Source organism: Dermacentor variabilis, chromosome 2, assembly GCF_050947875.1.
Source record: "Dermacentor variabilis isolate Ectoservices chromosome 2, ASM5094787v1, whole genome shotgun sequence".
NCBI classification, from domain to species: domain Eukaryota; kingdom Metazoa; phylum Arthropoda; class Arachnida; order Ixodida; family Ixodidae; genus Dermacentor; species Dermacentor variabilis.
In genome coordinates, this window is record NC_134569.1 from 47,485,277 (window position 1) to 47,505,389 (window position 20,113).

At 47.3% G+C, this 20,113-nt stretch overlaps 1 protein-coding gene across 2 annotated transcripts in view; it reads right to left on the reverse strand.

Moving 5' to 3' along the window:
- Nckx30C (solute carrier family 24 member Nckx30C) overlaps positions 1-20,113 on the reverse strand; it is a 291,052-nt gene that overhangs the window by 173,832 nt on the left and 97,107 nt on the right. The window lies entirely within an intron of this gene.

Below are 20,113 nucleotides of genomic sequence, written 5' to 3' on the forward strand. Positions count from 1 at the left end.
TCTTTCATCACAGTTTGTGATGATGGCTTTCCCTCAGTAACAATATTTATGAGGAGAGGCAGCCTTTAGCGATCGAGTAGCCAGTGCGGATGGACATGATTTCACGAATGACCCGACGTACTCTTTTCCGCTTTGTGTGCTCTCGCGCGTAACTTTGCTAATAAGGAACTTTATGTATGATCCCACTCCTATTCAGGCGCACTTGAAACGCAGAAGTGTGCTCACCAGGTGACCGCGACTTGAAGGACATTCAAAGCTTAAAGCAATTTTTCTTGCACGAATAAAATAAAATAATTTAAAACGACGAGTCAACAGCGGTTGTCATCGAAGAAATGCAAACTCTTCTGCAGTGTGCTAGTGTGCTATGCGGTTTGTTGTTTAGACTACAATATCTCCAGGTTCGGCCTATATTTTTGTTGAGTATTGCAACACTTCCGGTTCCGGTTGTAGGCACGTGTAGTTTGAACGAGCTCATCTGGGTTTTAGTTCGACCTTTTTTGCACTAAATGCTCATACTGACTGCTCTGTGCATAGCTTTACACTAATTTGGTGCGTCGTTCTTGCTCAGAGCGTCATTTTGACGCCATTTTTCGTTGTCCTCCTAGAAGGCATCAAATCATCTAATTTGGCGAGACGAAAGTGGCAGCCAGATACCCAGATTCCACGAACCCAAAATCAATCTGAGGTCTCAAAGAAAGACCTTACTTTAAAAAAAGAAGACTAAGTTATCACGTATCACTTTATAATAAATTGGCGAAAATCACAATTACAGAAGATAAACGTACTGTTTACAACCCTGCCGTATTACGATATGCTTTTGATGCGAACTGCACTCGACCGAACACTGAAGGCCGAGACATTCGGCATATTAAACGTGGCTGTAAGCTACTCCGGTACCTTGTGAACGTAACGTTTGGAAAAGAAATTATATGATTGCGGTAGAAAGAATGTGTAAAGTGCAATATATCGCTTTCATTCTTTTTGTTTATTAGTCGTAATTGACGAAGGTTGCGGTATCATATTTCGTTGAAAAGTTATTTAATTGTAGGTGAGCGCTTTTTTTCATCTACTTTCTTTTACGTTATGTTAAGAAATTATATGTTTTTTTTTCCTTCTTTAATCCTTAGGCGAGGAAGTCAACATGCAGATAAACAGCGAGGAAAAGAGTTAGGGTTGTCAAAGTGCCACCTCGATAAGTGACAAATACGTGAACAGGGGTCAGAAATAAGTTCCAGTTGGCTGCTGTGCCATGTGCCCGCGGCAGTTGACACTTGAGGCCATGCCGCGTGGTAGATAGCGCAGTTCCCCCCCTCTCACGTGAATTACTTGGGTACAATACCTGCATGTAAAGTGCACCAGTCAATTATTTCATTAACGAAGCTTCCATAATTACATTTCAGTTATTTTCATGAAGGCGCGTGTTGTAAGTGCGGAATTAATCTAGGCAGTAAGCAGTAACCAAATCATATATATATATATATATATATATATATATATATATATATATATATATATATATATATATACGCTCCCGAAATGTGCTACCAAACGTATCCACTTCGCGGATAGGAAATGTCATGGCTGGTCCGGGCTCGCTAGATGTCACACGAAAGTGTGACGCACGGATCCGCAACAGAATACGTGCTGTCGTTGGTTACAGGGTCGCCCCGCAGCCCTATAGGGTGACAAGATCGGCGGTCACGTGAGTGGTAAGGCACGTGCTCTTTCGTGGGTCCCGTTACAGGCGGCGGCGGCGACGACGACGAAGGCCGATATTCGGCGGACCCTGGTTCGTGTACTCTTCGACGCCCGACGACGGCTCGCAATCGATCCTGCCTCCTCCTTCCTTCTCTCGCCGCTCGGCCTTCGCCACCGCTGGTGCTGCAACCGAATCGATAGAGCCCGCTATACTGGACCGCCCCCCCCCCCCTCCTTCATGCGACGGAGAAGAACCGCGCCACTGAGGACGACCACGACGACGGGACAAGGGCAGGCAGGAAGGCACACACGGAACCAGCGCGGTGGCAGGACAGCACCAATGGCAGATGATACGGAATTCTCTCTGCATTGTGAGGCAGCGACGAAACCGTAGCGTTGGGAGGGGGGGGGGGGGCACTCAAAGCAGGCTTTGAAAACGAGACTTCGCGCGAACAGCATGCAGTGGCCAAAAGGTTGAAAAGCACAACGGGCGAGTACTTGGTTGCCGAGTCCGTACGCACTTCCTCGTTACGTCACTGGTGTGTGGAGAGACTACATGTAAGCCGCAAAAGTCAGCCTAGTAGTTAAGCGCAGGTTTCACCACTCTGCACTGAACATGGAAAATCTCATACTCGGCCTCTACTTTAACAGTAGGGTCCGCAACCTAACGACAGCGAATCAGCATCCTACAGAAGTCATTTAGAGCCCTACGGGAAGTCGTGTGGTGTGCTGCCGAAGTAGTTCGTAGTATGACAAACATAATAAAACACGAAACTTTCCTTTAGGCAACATCTCGTTTTGAAGCCACATAGCAATGCACCCAGCATTATATAGACGCCGATAGAAGCCGGATTAGTTATCCTTTCAGTTATCATCCAGTTTCGGTTTTTGCTGCTCTGAAGGCAATTCTAGTGGCGTGCAAGACATGCGTAGGACAGCCTCGGAGATCTGTATCAATAACGTGTGTATTTCGGAGGCGGTGTCGCAACAGTGCACACATACTGGCCCCGGCTGCAACTTATGAAAGAGGGCAGCTAGCTTCTTTGTGTTTTATGACGAGGAAAGACAAGTGACAACACCAATAGACCAGTAAAAAGATTTTTTTAAATGACTTCTCAAGGTTCACAGAGTGCTTCCCAGCATACTATTTTAGCAGGCGCCGGCACATGAAGTATTGATATGCAAACACAAAGCGATGATAACGGTATCCCCCGGCCCATATAATAAAGATATTACAGAACACAGTTCAATATAGTAAAAGAAAGGTGCCAAAGGAGGCGAGATTAGCGTGCTTGGTTTTAGTTATTTGTGTATATTTATTTTTAGTACACTACAGCTTACAATAGGAACATTGCGTGATGGAGGAGGAAGTGCAGAAAAATTACGTGAAGCATAAACAAAAACAAAAGAAGGTCATTAATGACTTCAAAAATTCTAAAAAGTCCGAACACACAACATCACAAGAAGTGAGAGTACAAATTCTCGCGAAATCTTTCACGGCTAGTGATGGAAACAAGGCTGTCAGGACATGCGCTTAAATATTACAAAGTAAGAGGTAATAATAAAAAACTGCGGTACAATAATGAAAATCATAAAATAAGAGAATGAGACGCGGAGCTAGAAAGATCTTGTCGGAAACGTTGGTCGGTCATCGCGAAAGGCGAATCAGAAAAAAAAAATTATACCAGCAAAAATGGCATGACACAGCGCAGCACCATTTGACCACCATCTTTCACTTCTCATGGTCACATTTTCCTCAGCCCACTTTCTCTCTCTCGTTCTCTCTCCTTTAGGCGAGGCAAACCTGCGCCATGACCATCCCGAGGGTCGCTGGCAAAGCACCCCACCCAGTTTCAATGGGGTCATCACGGGAGAACAGGGGAATTGAGCAGGTGCTGGCTACGACTTTGGCTTCGACTCCTCCCGAGGCGCGTGTGCGCTAAGAATTAGGCCGGGAAGGGAGAGGAGGGAGCCAAGGAGGCCGACGGAAGAAGCCGAGCCTTCTTTCACCGGGGCTGCGATGTGTGGCACACGCCACTCGTTGCGGGCACGATGAACACCATCGTGCGGCTTTCACGGGGCACTCGGTCAATGACGCAGCGCGAGAAAGTAGCCCTATTTCTTAGCCTTCATTCCTTCCCTCCTTCCACACGAAAAAAAACAGGGCCCAACAGAAGATAAAAGAACACCAAAGAAACACGACACCAAAGAAAATGCGAGGGGACACTACGGCAAACAGCAAAAGATACAAGATGCGGCAGAACACGAAAAAGTCACGTTTTGCAAATTACTGGCGAATAAGGCGAGAGCAAAGAAATCACGATCAAAATCTACCAGAAATGCAGAAGTCCCGTCGTAGTATAATCAAAAGAAGTAATGGGGCCGCTTGGAAAAAGGATCCTTGTTGTATCTTTTGATAGCATATTTTCCCCCTCTTTCCTTTCGTGCGTTTTAGCGCGGAGGTTCCTTCAGGCGGCGAAGTAAAAGTTATAAAGAATAGCCGAGTGTGGAAGGTTATGTCGCATAACATAACCTTCATGAAAAGGAAGGAGAGCGGTTGCGCTGTGCGTTAAGTATCGCGCAAAATAACGGTTTCCTTAGGTTGATTGCACGAAAGAAGCGGTATTGACCGCTTCATTTGTTTCCGAGCGTATCGGCGTTCTGGTGAAACTGAAGAGGGATGTCGTCATTACGGTTCTTCTAACGACAGTCTCCGACACGATCATTTCGCTTTCTAAGTGCACACACACTAAAGGAAGACACACAGAAGACAACACGGGCGGCCGCGCGTGTTGTCTTTCATGTGTCTTCCTTTTGTGTGTGTTTGAACTTGCGGCAAAAAACATGTCTTTTAGCCAGCACCAACTAGACCAACAAGCAGCTCTGTTGCATTTCGCTTTGCTGTGTCTTCTGTTGTTTTCGTTGTTGTTGTTGTTGTTGTTGTTGTTGTTGTTGTTGTTGTTGTTGTTGTTGTTGTTTTACTGGTACATGACAGTCACACGTTTACGCGTATACTATACATATATCATTATGCGATTTGTGTGCTTATGAGTTGTGTTTGTGTGCCTAGTGCGTGTGGAGATTTTTTTAATTCGCTATTCTTGTCTGGAACGTTTCTCTCTCTCTCTCTGTCTCTCTCTCTCTCTCTCTCTCTCTCTATATATATATATATATATATATATATATATATATATATATATATATATATATATATATATAGTGTCTGACAGCCGGTCCCAAGGAGTCCTTTTCTACATTTATAATAAAAACAACATAAAACATATCATTATGTTACCGTTGTGAAAACATGCGAGTAATTAGGTGAGTCTACCCGGTTTAGAGTTCGTGTCGGAAAGGACGAAGAAGACAGCTTTTTCCCTGTATATGTACCTCTTATTTGTACCTCTTATTAAGTTTCACAACAAGACCTGCCACCCTCTCGTTAATGCTATAGAATTCCTGTATGTTACCAGCTATTTCCTTATTAATCAGGAATCCGAGAACTAGGAGTCGGATTCCTGATTAATAAGGAAATAGCTGGTAACATACAGGAATTCCATAGCATTAACGAGAGGGTGGCAGGTCTTGTTGTGAAACTTAATAAGAGGTACAAATTGAAGGTGGTACAAGTCTATGCCCCTACATGCAGTCATGATGACCAGGAAGTCGAAAGCTTTTATGAAGACGTGGAATCGGCGATGGGTAAAGTCAAAACAAAATACACTATACTGATGGGCGACTTCAATGCCAGGGTAGGCAAGAAGCAGGCTGGAGACAAGTCAGTGGGGGAATATGGCATAGGCTCTAGGAATAGCAGAGGAGAATTATTAGTAGAGTTTGCAGAACAGAATAATATGCGGATAATGAACACCTTTTTCCGCAAGCGGGTTAGTCGAAAGTGGACGTGGAGGAGCCCGAATGGTGAGACTAGAAATGAAATCGACTTCACACTCTGCGCGAACCCTGGCATCATACAAGATGTAGACGTACTCGGCAAGGTACGCTGCAGTGACCATGGGATGGTAAGAACTCGAATTAGTCTAGACTTGAGGAGGGAACGGAATAAACTGGTACACAAGAAGCCAATCAATGAATTAGCGGTAAGAGGGAAACTAGAGGAATTCCGGATCAAGCTACAGAACAGGTATTCGGCTTTAACTCAGGAAGAGGACCTTAGTGTTGAAGCAATGAACGACTATCTCATGGGAACCATTAAGGAGTGCGCAATAGAAGTCGGTGGTAACTCCGTTAGACAGGAAACCAGTAAGCTATCGCAGGAGACGAAAGATCTGATCAAGAAACGCCAATGTATGAAAGCCTCTAACCCTACAGCTAGAATAGAACTGGCAGAACTTTCTAAGTTAATCAACAAGCGTAAGACAGCGGACATCAGGAACTATAATATGGATAGAATTGAACAGGCTCTCAGGAACGGAGGAAGCCTAAAAACAGTGAAGAAGAAACTAGGAATAGGCAAGAATCAGATGTGTGCGTTAAGAGACAAAGCCGGCAATATCGTTACTAATATGGATGAGATAGTTCAAGTGGCTGAGGAGTTCTATAGAGATTTATACAGTACCAGTGGCACCCACGACGATAGTGGAAGAGAGAATAGCCTAGAGGAATTCGAAATCCCACAGGTAACGCCAGAAGAAGTAAAGAAAGCCTTAGGAGCTATGCAAAGGGGGAAGGCAGCCGGGGAGGATCAGGTAACAGCAGATTTGTTGAAGGATGGTGGTCAGATTGTTCTAGAGAAACTGGCCACCCTGTATACGCAATGCCTCATAACCTCGAGCGTACCGGAATCTTGGAAGAACGCTAACATAATCCTAATCCATAAGAAAGGGGACGCCAAAGACTTGAAAAATTATAGACCGATCAGCTTACTGTCCGTTGCCTACAAAGTATTTACTAAGGTAATCGCAAATAGAATCAGGAACACCTTAGACTTCTGTCAACCAAAGGACCAGGCAGGATTCCGTAAAGGCTACTCAACAATAGACCATATTCACACTATCAATCAAGTGATAGAGAAATGTGCAGAATATAACCAACCCTTATATATAGCTTTCATTGATTACGAGAAAGCGTTTGATTCAGTCGAAACCTCAGCAGTCATGGAGGCATTACGGAATCAGGGTGTAGATGAGCCATATGTAAAGATACTGGAAGATATCTATAGCGGCTCCACAGCCACCGTAGTCCTCCACAAAGAAAGCAACAAAATCCCTATAAAGAAAGGCGTCAGACAGGGAGATACGATATCTCCAATGCTATTCACAGCATGTTTACAGGAGGTATTCAGAGGCCTGGAGTGGGAAGAATTGGGGATAAAAGTTGATGGAGAATACCTTAGCAACTTGCGATTCGCTGATGATATTGCCTTGCTTAGTAACTCAGGAGACCAATTGCAATGCATGCTCACTGACCTGGAGAGGCAAAGCAGAAGGGTGGGTCTGAAAATTAATCTGCAGAAAACTAAAGTAATGTTTAACAGGCTCGGAAGAGAACAGCAGTTTACGATAGGTAGCGAAGCACTGGAAGGAGTAAGGGACTACATCTACTTAGGGCAGGTAGTGACCACGGATCCGGATCATGAGACTGAAATAACCAGAAGAATAAGAATGGGCTGGGGTGCGTTTGGGAGGCATTCTCAAATCATGAACAGCAGGTTGCCACTATCCCTCAAAAGGAAAGTGTATAACAGCTGTGTGTTACCAGTACTCACATATGGGGCAGAAACCTGGAGACTTACGAAAAGGGTTCTGCTGAAATTGAGGACGACGCAACGAGCTATGGAAAGAAGAATGATGGGTGTGACGTTAAGGGATAAGAAAAGAGCAGATTGGGTGAGGCAACAAACGCGGGTAAACGACATCTTAGTTGAAATCAAGAAAAAGAAATGGGCATGGGCCGGACATGTAATGAGGAGGGAAGATAACCGATGGTCACTAAGGGTTACGGACTGGATTCCAAGGGAAGGGATGCGTAGCAGGGGGCGGCAGAAAGTTAGGTGGGCGGATGACATTAAGACGTTTGCAGGGACAACATGGCCACAATTAGTACATGACCGGGGTAGTTGGAGAAGTATGGGAGAGGCCTTTGCCCTGCAGTGGGCGTAACTAGGCTGATGATGATGATGATGATGATGTAAATGGGACTCATAGGACGCAGTACGAGGATGAAATGGCGGGATGGTCGTTGTTGTGAGGCAACTTTGCTATCATCGCGCAAAATTAACTTCGAAATGCTATGTAGAATTCGTGTTCATTCAGTCCGTAAATTACTTCGCTCATTCTCTCAAAGAAGTGCACCACCCCGATAAATAGGATTGCCAAGCAGAGCTGATTGCTTGCGCACTAAAGTATCATTCTAGACACGTGCGTCATTACAAAAAGTGTGACGTCATGTACTGCATCATGTATTTCAGTACATCGCTTTTATTATTCACACTTCCAGTTTTTCTGCATTAGGCACTTAAGCCGTATGGCACCGAGCCGCTCTGTGGCACGGTGTCATATCCACAACAGTCGGCTCTCCTCTGTGGCCTGTAACGCAAGAGATTGCAAAAGATTGCTTTACTAGTCTATAAAGCTCATTGAAATGTATATGCACGTTTATAAACCACCGGCATTGACACCTTCTCCTGTCCAGAAATAAACATCTCCTAGACCCCTTTGCCTACCTACAAATGTTTGCTTTCTTTTATCATTTCAATGTTTCCCCGCGGCACAAGTTATTGTGGATACATGTGCAGGCCTGTTTCCACAATGTTAGTCATCATGAACGTTAATTTGTCACTAGACCCATCTCCTTGACTTTTTTGGCCCACTAGAGACATGTGGGATCACTGCGATAATGCGTCAGTACAGTATATTCAGTTACAGTAAAGCCACACCGAGTTGAACGCGCACGTCGTCACGCAAAACAATATACTCTTTTCATCGATCTTCTATTTGAGTCGAAATGTCTTTATCGTATTTCGCCCTTAAAGGCCTCGCCGCCAGAAGCAGACTTCCTTTTCGAAGATTCATGTCTTTGTTCCTCATGTTCCTTTCAACTCCACCCCCGCCCCCCGATTTCCTTCTCGCCACGTACTTCTCCCCCCCCCCCCTTTTCTATCTACTTTGTTTTTCATATGAGCGTGTATTGCGGGTGCATCCTTTAAGCCGCATTCTCTAGTCCTCTGCTGTAGATTCCTTTACCATCGACTTTTCTTTCGCCCCCAAACTTTGCCGCGAGCCACTGCCCCAGCCTTGGGCTTCAGGATGAATTCCTACATCTCGGCCCCATTCCGGGCCGCCTATTCCCTGGCCTCCTCTCAATTTCTTCTTTTCTTTCGCCTCCTGTTAGGCGACATTTTCAACGTTGACCGGAGGCTTAGCCTGCACACGGCACGTTGCATTCACGCAGAGGAGAGGACAAAAGCCCCGCAGTTCGTCTCGCGAATTTTCGTTTTATTTATTAATTTTCTCACTGTTACTTTTCTTCAGTCCCTGCGTAGCCGTACGTGCCCCTGCTCGCTTCTTCGAAACACGTGAGGGGCCGCAGGCGGCTTTTCATTCGTCCGCTAAATATATATCTCGATGCGAAGGGCGTGCTTCGACGTCCTTGCCCCATCGAAAATGTCCGGGCGTGGTCGCCGGCTGTCGTCCATCGGAGCGGCGCCTGCGTCGGTTACTCGTCCCGTATAGCAAGCTCTCATCTCTACGACTTTCTTCTCCGTCGATTTTTTTTCTTTTTTTTTTTTTTGCGCCAGTGTAGGGTGCGGTGTTCGCCGCCGCTTCGTCTGGTCCCGTTTTCTTCCCCCGCAAGGCGCCCTCTCCTTGGCCTTGTTTTGCAAAAGCTCCTCTTCGACCCTTGTCCTCCGCTTCTCTCTCTACTTCTGCCCCCACTTCTTTTTTTTCGTATCCTTCTCTTCGTTCTTTCTTATAGCAGCCTTATCCTGCTTTGACTAGTTTATTTCTTTGGTTTCTTCCTCTCGTTTCTCGCTCCGTTCTTTCTCTACTCCTTTCTTTCTTTTCTCCTCCGTCGCGAGTAGCCAGTTTTTCCTGCCCCAATTTCCCTCGAGTTCCCTGCCTCCCATTATGGGCTTTGCTGCGTATTGTTTTCGCAGAACAGTTCCTTTGCCGTCCAGCAAAGCTTATGCGCCTGCAAAGCTTGTACGGCTTGCTTAACCGACCGCACAAGAATAATCGTGTCCTTTGGTTTGTTCTCTTTCGTTGCTCGTCTCGTACGTAAGGCCGTGTTCAACCGGATTTTCCGGCGCAAGAAATATCTCTTCCCGCTACCATAAACGTCTTGCCGTCTTGTTCTCTCTCCCTCTCTGCTTTCTTTATTCTTTTTTTTTTCATCAGCATACAATTATGGTTCAATTCGAGACAACGTATACAAGAGCATCCGGCCTCCGGTCACACACGCGTTCATTTATTATCTGTCTGCGTTTGCTTCAGTAACAAACGCGGACGACGTTTGTTGTTCAAAAGGGGAAAAGAAGCAAACCGGGCGACTTGGGAGCCGTCGCTTATCGTTAAGAACTATTCCTCTAGTTAAGAACTAAAAGAAAACATTTCGCAATATATACGCCCCGTTTGCATTGAGCAGGCGAGCGGGTCTGTTATGGACGAATGGGTTCGCTGGAAGAGCAGCCTTAGAAGAGCTCTCTACAAGAAGTAGCCGTGTAAGTGCAACGGTATCGACAGCTGCAGGCCTGCTATCTGTTGCGACATGGCATTTCACTCGTGCGTTGCCCTGAAGAGCGTTGAAGGAAACAATTTTTAGACGAGAGAGACAAAAAAGGTTAGCTTTACGATAAACGGCTTTCGGCTGCCGTCACGCTGCAGTAGGTAGAGCACGAACTGGAAGCATAATTTCGCAGCAGCACACACAGAAGACAGAGCTCTCGTCACGGCACCGTGGTTGTGACGCCCATTTTCTGTTCTCTTTATTTCGCTCGGGTGACGTAATTTGGCGACGTGGACAGGTTCTAGCTCCGCAGTCTCAAACACGCTGATAGCACGTCGCATGCTACCCGCCGTGCTCTATATGTACTGTCACTGCGGCACTCAGCAACAAACTATTGAATAATCTATTGCCGCTGAGTCATGCTGTCCTCACTACGTTTGCTCCGCCACGTTGCTCCACCACGTTGCTCCGCCAGTTGCTCAAATAGTTATTCCGACACGTTGACACCCTCCATGACAGAGTGCGAAAGGGGAGCAATAAAGAAAACCCGTCTCGGTTGATTAGTGGCTATGGCATTCTTCTGCTGAGTATGAGGTAGGGAATTTGACTACTGGACACTGCAGTTGCATTTTGATGGGAGGGAAATGCAAAAAACGCTCGTGTACTTAAACTAAAGTGCAAATCTCTCGCGAAATAAAAACGAACATGTATCCCAGATCTAATACTTCGATATGAACACAAGCGGTTCCATATAAAAACCGATGTATTTCCATAAATCGTATGAGCCAGGCGCCTATTTGAGCCGTATATGAACATATGCGGGCCCCATTAAAAACCCGTATGTTCGCATACGTTCTATGGAGCAAGTTCCGTTTGATCCCCATATGAACCATGTGAACATGTAGATATCCCGTATAAGAACCTGTATGTTTCGATTATAATAGGTATCCCCATATGATACTCGACCACAACGTCTCTGGCAATCTCCGTGCTGCTTTGGATCATTAAACTTCTGGAATGAATCACTCAATGAAGGAAAGTCAGGATGGTTAACCAAGAAGGGCGCGCTTGCACAAACCATATTACCCGTGGACAAACTTACCGACAGTTATCACACTCTGCCCGAGCGACAGTAAAGCGGTGCACAGTAAATTGTCTAGATCGAACGCTGGTCACGGCGGGCGCATTTTCGATGGTGGCGAAATGCGAAAACATCCGTGTGCTTAGATTTAGGTACACGTTAAAGAACCCCAGGTGATCCATATTATTCCGGAGTCCACCATTACGGGGTGCCTCATAATTAGATCGTGGTTTTGGCGCGTAAAAAAAACCCCATAATTTTAGTAAGATGTCCAGTGAAAAAGGAGGTGTCCCTGTTATGCCACTCGGGTAACTTACTGAAGTTTGGCAGTTTGCTGTCATTTGCGCAATACACCTTTCTTTAATGATGGGCGAAATTACTAATCTGTAATGTTCTTCGTGCAAGCCGCTCCAGTCTTGTTGACCACCATGCTCTACCGAAGGTCGAAACGGAAAAGGCAAAGAGGGGGAGACGGGACATAAGTGTTTTAACATACGAGGACGTCGTTGGCCCCGTGAGCTGCTGTACAGTGCCGCGCTCGGATCTGTCAACAGCGATTACCGAGCACGTGGCTGGCGGTGCCGTTTGCGCCACCTGGCGATAACAACTAGCGTTTTGCCGTCAGTGGTGTTAAGAACACGAGCGACAAAAACAGAGCTCCTCTCTTCGGATTCCGTCCGCGTCATAAAAGTCATAGTTGGACTTGACCGAAGGGCGCCGGCAGAGACCGATAAAGAAGCCAAAAGCCAAGTCACTGGCAAGCGTTTCTTAATCAGCGTCCGTCCTATCCGAGAGTTCAAGTAAGCGTAACTCACGCTCTTCGCAAAAATGATCCGCTTGTTCATTTTTGAAAGCATTCTCGCACCCTCGTCGATAGCGCAGTTGGTTATCGACAGAGTGCGTGAGAGGCCCCCCATGCCTAACAAAGAAACTAAATTATTTAAATATTTAGCAACATCAGTCTTGGTGGTGATATGCGTCGTCAATCCCTTTCAAAGAGAATGCTCGTTACATCACTGTTATAATCATCGTCGTCTTTATTATCATCATCGTACACGTGCTCGCGTACTGCTGATTTCAAAGTTTGTACTAGAGACACAACCTCGCGCCTGACGCGAGTTTGAGGCCACTACTCTAATATATTGAACTCTATAAATGTACCTAAATTGCCGCGAACTTTCAGTATATCAGAAAGCCTTGCAAGTGTACTCGCAGAACGAGACAACGCAGAAGACCAGACCGTAGTCTTCTCCAGACATCGCAAGGAGGACTTTGTGGGCTGTACGAAGTTATTTCTTCCTCTTTTTTTTTTCGTGCTGCCTAGCCCTTAATGTGTTTACAGTGCGCATGCATACGAACTTATTTTTTTTTTCAACCTTGCGTTTAGGTGTGACATTACATCATTCATCCCTTGTGTTTTTATTGCTGTTTTCATGTTAATCAGCATATTCTTGAGCAATCCTCATCCGTCATAGCCTTATCGTCTATGTAGCAACCGCAGTCAAGAACCTAGCAACTCCAATCATACAACTTAACGTATTCTTACATAAGTAATGCCTTAATTGGCCTCCACTAGAACGCCACTGTGTTCTGCTCAGTAAACTGTTGTCTCTTCTTGTCGCTGCAAGCGGAAAAAATCATCCAAAGTGGCAGTGCCCGCTATTCCGCTATTTCAAACGTCGGAAATTGTGTATACGTTACCACTATTTAAGGTAAAGAGAACAGGCTCATCTTTGTTGCGAATAAGACTAGACGCAGTGGCATACATAGAGCGGCGTGCGCTCATCCTCTACAACTACTATTTCAAAATTTTCCGTATTGGGTCAGGCGGCCAGGTCAAATGGTTTTCTGAACTGATGAGGGCGCCCGGAAAGAAGGCGGCTAAGCAACTTCGTCTGCTCTGGATAATGTTCGATCATCATCATCATCATCATCATTTGCAGGTAACATTGCCCGCATTCGTTTACAATCTAATCATTTCTGCCACTAACAACGCTTATCTACTACTACTACTTCGTTCTGTCTAGCGATATCAAGAGCGGAGGCACAGCGCAGAAGCCCGTTTGTCCGCATTGGACGCAGGTGGCCTTCGGTCCGGGCACCAGTGTCTGGGGCTGCGCCGCCAAAGGTCCCAGCGCGTCGGCGAAGCCGAACGTCAAGCGCACAGGGGAAAACAACCGAGTGAGCCGAACGGGGTATAGCTCCCTCGGGGAGCTGGACGGAAGCCAGTGTCGGAAGGCAACAGTTGCCGCGCCCAAGATGCCCTAAGTGGAACAAGAGAGCTTGATCGAAGAACGAGCCGGCGATGAGGCGCGCTAGAAGGCGACCGTCCAATACGGCAGATTGCCGACAAGGGACGCGGCTGTTTTACGCCAGGAGATGGGACACGATAAAGCAGTGTCTAGTAAAACAACGCGGGCTGAGAGAGAAAGAAGCACGACATTCCCCGGCGCGGCGATGCGCGATGCTTGTTCCTGCGTTCCTCCTTAATATATTTAACAGCGCCGCGTATCATTCCGTCATCAGGCGACCGGCGTGCTGTTGAGTTACGAGGTGCTTCTTAACTGAGCTGGTTTTACTTCTACCAGGCGAGAGAGAGAGAGAGAGGACGAAGAAAGGCGGTGTAGCCCAAAAGGATGGTATGCTCTGGGCGATGAAAAAAATAATAACGCGGTGATGTGGTACGCAATCTTTGTGCTACTGTGTTTGTCGTTAACTTTTACAACGTACTGCCTTGCACATCAGCCAACCGGCGTGTGACTGTTATAAAATTCTTCTTGGGGAAGACGACGAAGTGTCTTCTTGGCAGAACACTTGTTTCTGTGCTCTGTGAATTTTTTGTAAAATCTTCGCCTTTCGAGGTGCCTCGCCTCCCCGTCTTACGGCCATGGACGCGGAGCATGCCAGAGGCCCGCCTGGCCAGAAGCCATCACGGCCGTCACCCGCAAGGAATCGAGTTGGCTTCCCCAGTGACACCGAAGACACCGGGCTGTACTCTATGTCGGAAGACGACTCATCCGACGACGGCTTCATACCCGTCCGGAGTAAGAGGGCGAGGAGAAAAATCGTCAACACAGCGCCGTCAACTCCTGCGAGCACAACGACTGTGAAGTCAAGGCCTGCGCGCTGGCCACACGTTATCATCTTTATGCCGGAAGAACCGTCAAGCAACCTACGATTGTTGAACAGGCAAGCCCTATCCATTTTTCTGGAATGTGCGGTGCCAGATCAAATTAAAGACATAAGAATAAATCCACGCAAGAATATACTCGACATAGACGTGTACAACGAAAGTGCGCTTGGAAAACTTCAAGAAATCACAGAGCTAGACGGAATCAAAATGCGCCCCTTTATCCCGATCGACGACACATCCATAGCCGGTGTGATTTACGACATTGACATTGCCATTCCCAATGATGACTTACCTAGCCTCATCAAGCCGGCATACGAAGGCACGATTATTACGCAAGTGCGCCTCCTTGGGAATACGCGCTGCGTAAAAGTAATATTCAAGGGGGATTGTATGCCATCCCACGTTAAAGTCGGACATTTCCGACATCCGGTTCGACCATTCATCCAGAAGCCGCTTCAATGCCATCAGTGTTTCAGGCTAGGACACGTCAAGGGCGTGTGTCCCAACTCGCTACTGTGTCCCCGTTGCGCTGAACCTCATGAAGAACAGACCTGCGGTGCCATGGTACTGAAGTGCGCCAACTGTAGCGGCCCTCACGCGGCCTCGTCGAAAGACTGTCCCCGCATCAAGAGGGAGCGCGCGGTTCTCAAGAAAATGGCCAGAGACAATTCGGCCCACAGGGAGGCAGCCGAAGTAGTCCGGCGTCGGCGTCGGCACCATCGTACGTCTTCGAAGAAGGCGCAAGCGCGAAGTGACAGTACCCACTCCCCTGCGGTGCCAGTTAGTCGCGCCTCGAAAAGGCCCACCACTTCCACGAAGGAAGCAGAAAAGACTCTATCTTTAGAGGAATGGCCTACGCTACCGAGCCGCTCCCTTGCGAAGGAACCTCAGAAGGTCGGGGCCCAACCTGATCCTTCTCCGGCCATGGATGATTCACCTAAAACAGACCGTCAAGTCATCTCGAGGCTACGTTCTCTCATGGAGGCCATTTGAGCAATTTTAGTGAACATGGGGACACCCTCTGCTCAAAACGCACTTAAAGTGCTGGACGCCTTAAGCCCAGTGCTTGCATCCCTCAACTAGAAAGATGGCTACCCATACCCCATCCTTCCGGAAAGAAGTCAAGGCAGCGTCCGACATCCAGTGGAACGCCAGAGGGCTAAAATCACGAATTTCAGATTTTCGTCAGTTTGTGTACACCAATGTGTTTCCACTCATCGTCATTTCTGAGCCCAACTTGTCGAAACCAATCAGACTGTCAGGGTACGAATGTTTCATGTCGTCAACAAATAGTGCATGCAGCAAAATCATCGTTTATGTTCGTCGTGAACTCACCTATGTTTTGCAACCAATTGCGCCCCACTACGACAATCAGTATATATGCATCACAGTTAAAAAGAACAAACTCTTGTTTACTCTCATAGTCGCGTATATATCGCCTTCCAGCAATTTCGACACTAAAAGATTAGCGGATATCTTGAGTGTTGGCCCCATCCCATGGGTCATCATAGGATATTTCAATGCACACCATCTAGCATGGGGAAGTACAAGGACAAATGCAAGAGGACGAAGACTAGCAAACATCGCCCACAACTATGGCCTTACTCTCCTGAACGATGGTAGCCCCACCTTTCTTCGAGGCGTGACATATGGCAGCTGCCTCGACCTTGCTTTCGTCTCCAACTCTCTCGCCAGATATGTGAAGTGGTTTCCAGACATTGAGACACATGGGAGTGACCACATTCCCACCTATCTGAACATCAAAGGCTTGTCGTATAGATCAGGCCCACGGAATACCATTCGGACGACTCAATCGGCCAACTTCAAATCTGAGATGGAAGATGCCTGCCGCGAGGGCCTACCTTCTGGGTTAGCGCAAACGATTAAAATTACGATGCAAAACGCCACTCGCATGATGACGATCTCTTCCACGCGAAATGATTTCGACTTCGAGCGCTTCGTCGCTGGGCGGAACGTTGATATCGGCGTACAAGATCAATTCATGACCTTAGGGCAGCCAGGAGGATGCAAAAGAAGATTCAGCTTCGTATGGATAGATTAGCGTCGGAACGTTGGGCAACGTTTTGCCAGACACTCGACCCCCGCAAACCACTGTCTCACATTTGGAAAACGGTGCAAGGTCTGCGTTGCCTTCCGGAACGGCGTTTTCCATTCAAGGCGCTAGCGCTTTTCCAAGGGCGGCAAGACATCGATGTCGCAGAAGACTTTTGTGCGCGGATCGCAGACCAAGCGACTTGTCCAGATCCTCCAGCCCGAGCTGACGTCCCCCATTCCCGTGATTGCCGCATGGACCTTCCTTTTACAATAGAGGAGCTCGAAGCAGCTCTATAGCTCTCTGCAGGCGCTGATCATCTCCGGGTCCGGATGGTGCATTATACCGGGCATTGTGCTATCTCGGAGACTCCGCATGGATAGAATTGTTGAGCCTTTACAACTCCTCATGGCAGGAGGGAAACGTTCCTGACGAATGGAAAGTAAGCCGCCTGGTGCCACTCTTAAAGCAGGGCAAATCCCCATTTGAACTCACCTCTTACCGCCCAATAGAGCTGGCCAGCTGTGTAGGAAAGATAATGGAACGGATGATCCTTGGCCCCCTGGAATGGTACCTTGAATAGTGCAAGATTTATCCGATTTCCATGGCTGGTATCCGACGTGAGCGCTCTTCCATCGACAATGTAGTTGATCTCGTTTCATATGTCCAGCACGAAAGGTCCCGTAAGCGTTTATCTGCAGCTTTATTCTTAGATGTCAAAGGGGCATACGATAGCGTATTACATGAGGCCATTCTCGACGCCCTTGCGACGGTTGGTCTAGGTGGTCGAGTTTTTTTGTGGATTGCAAGTTACCTATCTGCAAGATCATTCTTTGTGTTAACTGACGATGGCCCAACTACGCGACGCTATACCAGCAGGGGCGTTCCTCAAGGCAGTGCTCTCAGCCCGACGCTATTCAACCTCGCTCTTGTTGGACTTGCTGAATACTTGCCAACTACCATCAAAATTTCAATATACACTGACGACATCTGTGTCTGGACTTCGGCAGTCACACGTCCTCAGATGCGTGCGCGACTTCAAAGAGCGGCCACTTTGCGCACTAGTAGCATTTACTCGAAAACCGATGACGCCTTATGTCATCTCAATCAATGGGCGGACCATTTCCTATGTCCGAACCCACAAATTCCTTGGCGTAATTATTGACCGAGACCTCCGTTGGAGCCCGCACGTGGCCTACATGAAACGGCGCCTGACAGCAACTTCCCAGTTGTTTAAATACTTGACAGGAAAGACGTGGGGGATGTCAGTAGACGCAATGCTTAAACTCTACAGAGCTCTTTTTCTCGGTTTTCTAAGATATAGTCTACCTGTACTGACCAACACCTGCAAGACAAATATTGGTGTTCTGCAGGCAGCACAAGCTCAAGCACTCAGAGTCTGCCTTGATTTGCCCGGATGCACGTCAACAGAGGCAACTCTTGCCATTGCTCGGGACCATCCAATGCGAACGCACATTACGGTGGAAACCCTGAGAACGCACATCAGACATTTTGCACGTGCCCCCTATCACCACCTTGCAGCACTACCTTCAGACAGGCACCAATCATCATTCTCTAAAACTATCATCAAGTACAACGACAAACTTCCCTCGGGCTTCACCGCTGCATCTAAACCATCGATACCCCCTTGGTGTCTTATCAGCCCCACAGTCCATCTCAGTGTACCAGGAATCGGGAAAAAGTCTGAACTGTCGTCGCCTGTGCTGAAACAACTATCTCTGCTTCTTCTGCACGAGAGGTTCGCGGACAGTCAACACATTTATACTGACGGTTCCACAAACATCTAGTGTTCGTCCGGTGCTGTTGTTGTCCCAGCAAAAGCTATTACCATCAGCTTTAGGACTGACCACCCAACAACATCGACATCTGCTGAACTAGCTGCTCTTCGCGCTGCATTTCGTTTCGTCAATCGGGAGCCACCTCGACAATGGTCAATCTTCAGCGACTCAAAGGGAGCCCTACAATCTGTACTATCAGCTCTGCGTCGCGGGCCATTCGAACAGCTCGTATTCGATATTAGATGCCTACTCCATACATCACAGGAGAAAGGACACCATGTGACGTTTCAGTGGCTGCCAAGTCACTGCGGCGTCACTGGAAACGAAGACGCCGAAAGTGACGCTCGAGCAGCTCTTGAAGACGCACAAGAAGAGGCCATACCGCTTTCACGATCCGACGCAGCTAGCAGACTTCGAGTGCTTGCACAGGAGATCACGCTCTCTCTATGGTGCGCACCAAACAGCCAGACCAACCAGAGCAACCGTTAATACCACCTGCCCTCTTTGATGCGTCTCTATATGCCAACTGGACTCCGCCGAAGAGAGGCGACTCTGCTTTATCGCTTATGGCTAGGGGTGGCTTTCACGAAATCTTACTCCTTCCGCATTGTAATGGCCGACAACGCTCACTGCAATGCCTGTCTTTGCGAGGAGACGCTGGAACACATTCTGTGCGACTGTCCTGAATATAATGTTCAGCGATAGTCCCTGGCATCTGTTCTAGCGCACCTTGACACTAGACCATTGTCCCTCGACACGATTTTCACATGCCGCCGACAGAAGTTATCGCAGGTGAAGGCGACGAAGGGACTGCTTCGGTTTTTGAAAGAGACGGGATTGGACAAGGGGCTGTGACAGTGATATCACGTGCCATGCCAGATTGATGGACTCCAACGGACGATGTGTGTGTGCTGTGCTATGTGCTCTCTCTCTCCCTATCCCCCTTCCCCATCTTTCATCTCCCCATCCCTCTCCCACGTGTAAGGTAGCAAACCGGCTAAGCTAAACTGGTTAACCTCCCTGCCTTTCCTTCTCCACTTTTTCCTTCCTTCCTTCCTTCCTTCTTATCCGCGCTGGTGTGCTCACATTGCGCGAGAATCGGTTCACTTAGAAGAGGAATAGACAATGCACGGCTACCATCGTGATAGTTTCGCATTGTGTTCTCTTTCTTTCGCACATATATCACGTGTGCTGACCGTACAGCGAATGTACAGTTCTGCGAGCCAGCACGGTACTTCGTATACAATGATTGTAAATGAGGGTTCGATCAACATATCAGCTCTTTGTATTTTTCCAATGTGTTCAACATGTCGCCACTCCACGTGGCCCTCCCACTAGTTAAGCATAAGCTGGTCGCACGGTTTGATCGTATCTGGCAGAGCCCTTGTTGACTCCGGGTTGCGCCTGACTGCTCTTAGTTTCCTTTTATTTTAATTTTCGTTGAAATCAGAGAAAAACAATATTTGATATTCCTACATGGCGACAGCTACTATTGTTGAGCCAGTAGCAACGGAAAATAACAGTACAAGAATAAAATAGCACGAAGAGAATTAAGAACCACAAATGAGTTTCGATGATGTGCGAGATATACAGCAGCACTTTGATAAAAAAAATTGCGAGAACGCGTAAGCACTTCTTATGAGCTTTAAATGCGAAATCATTAT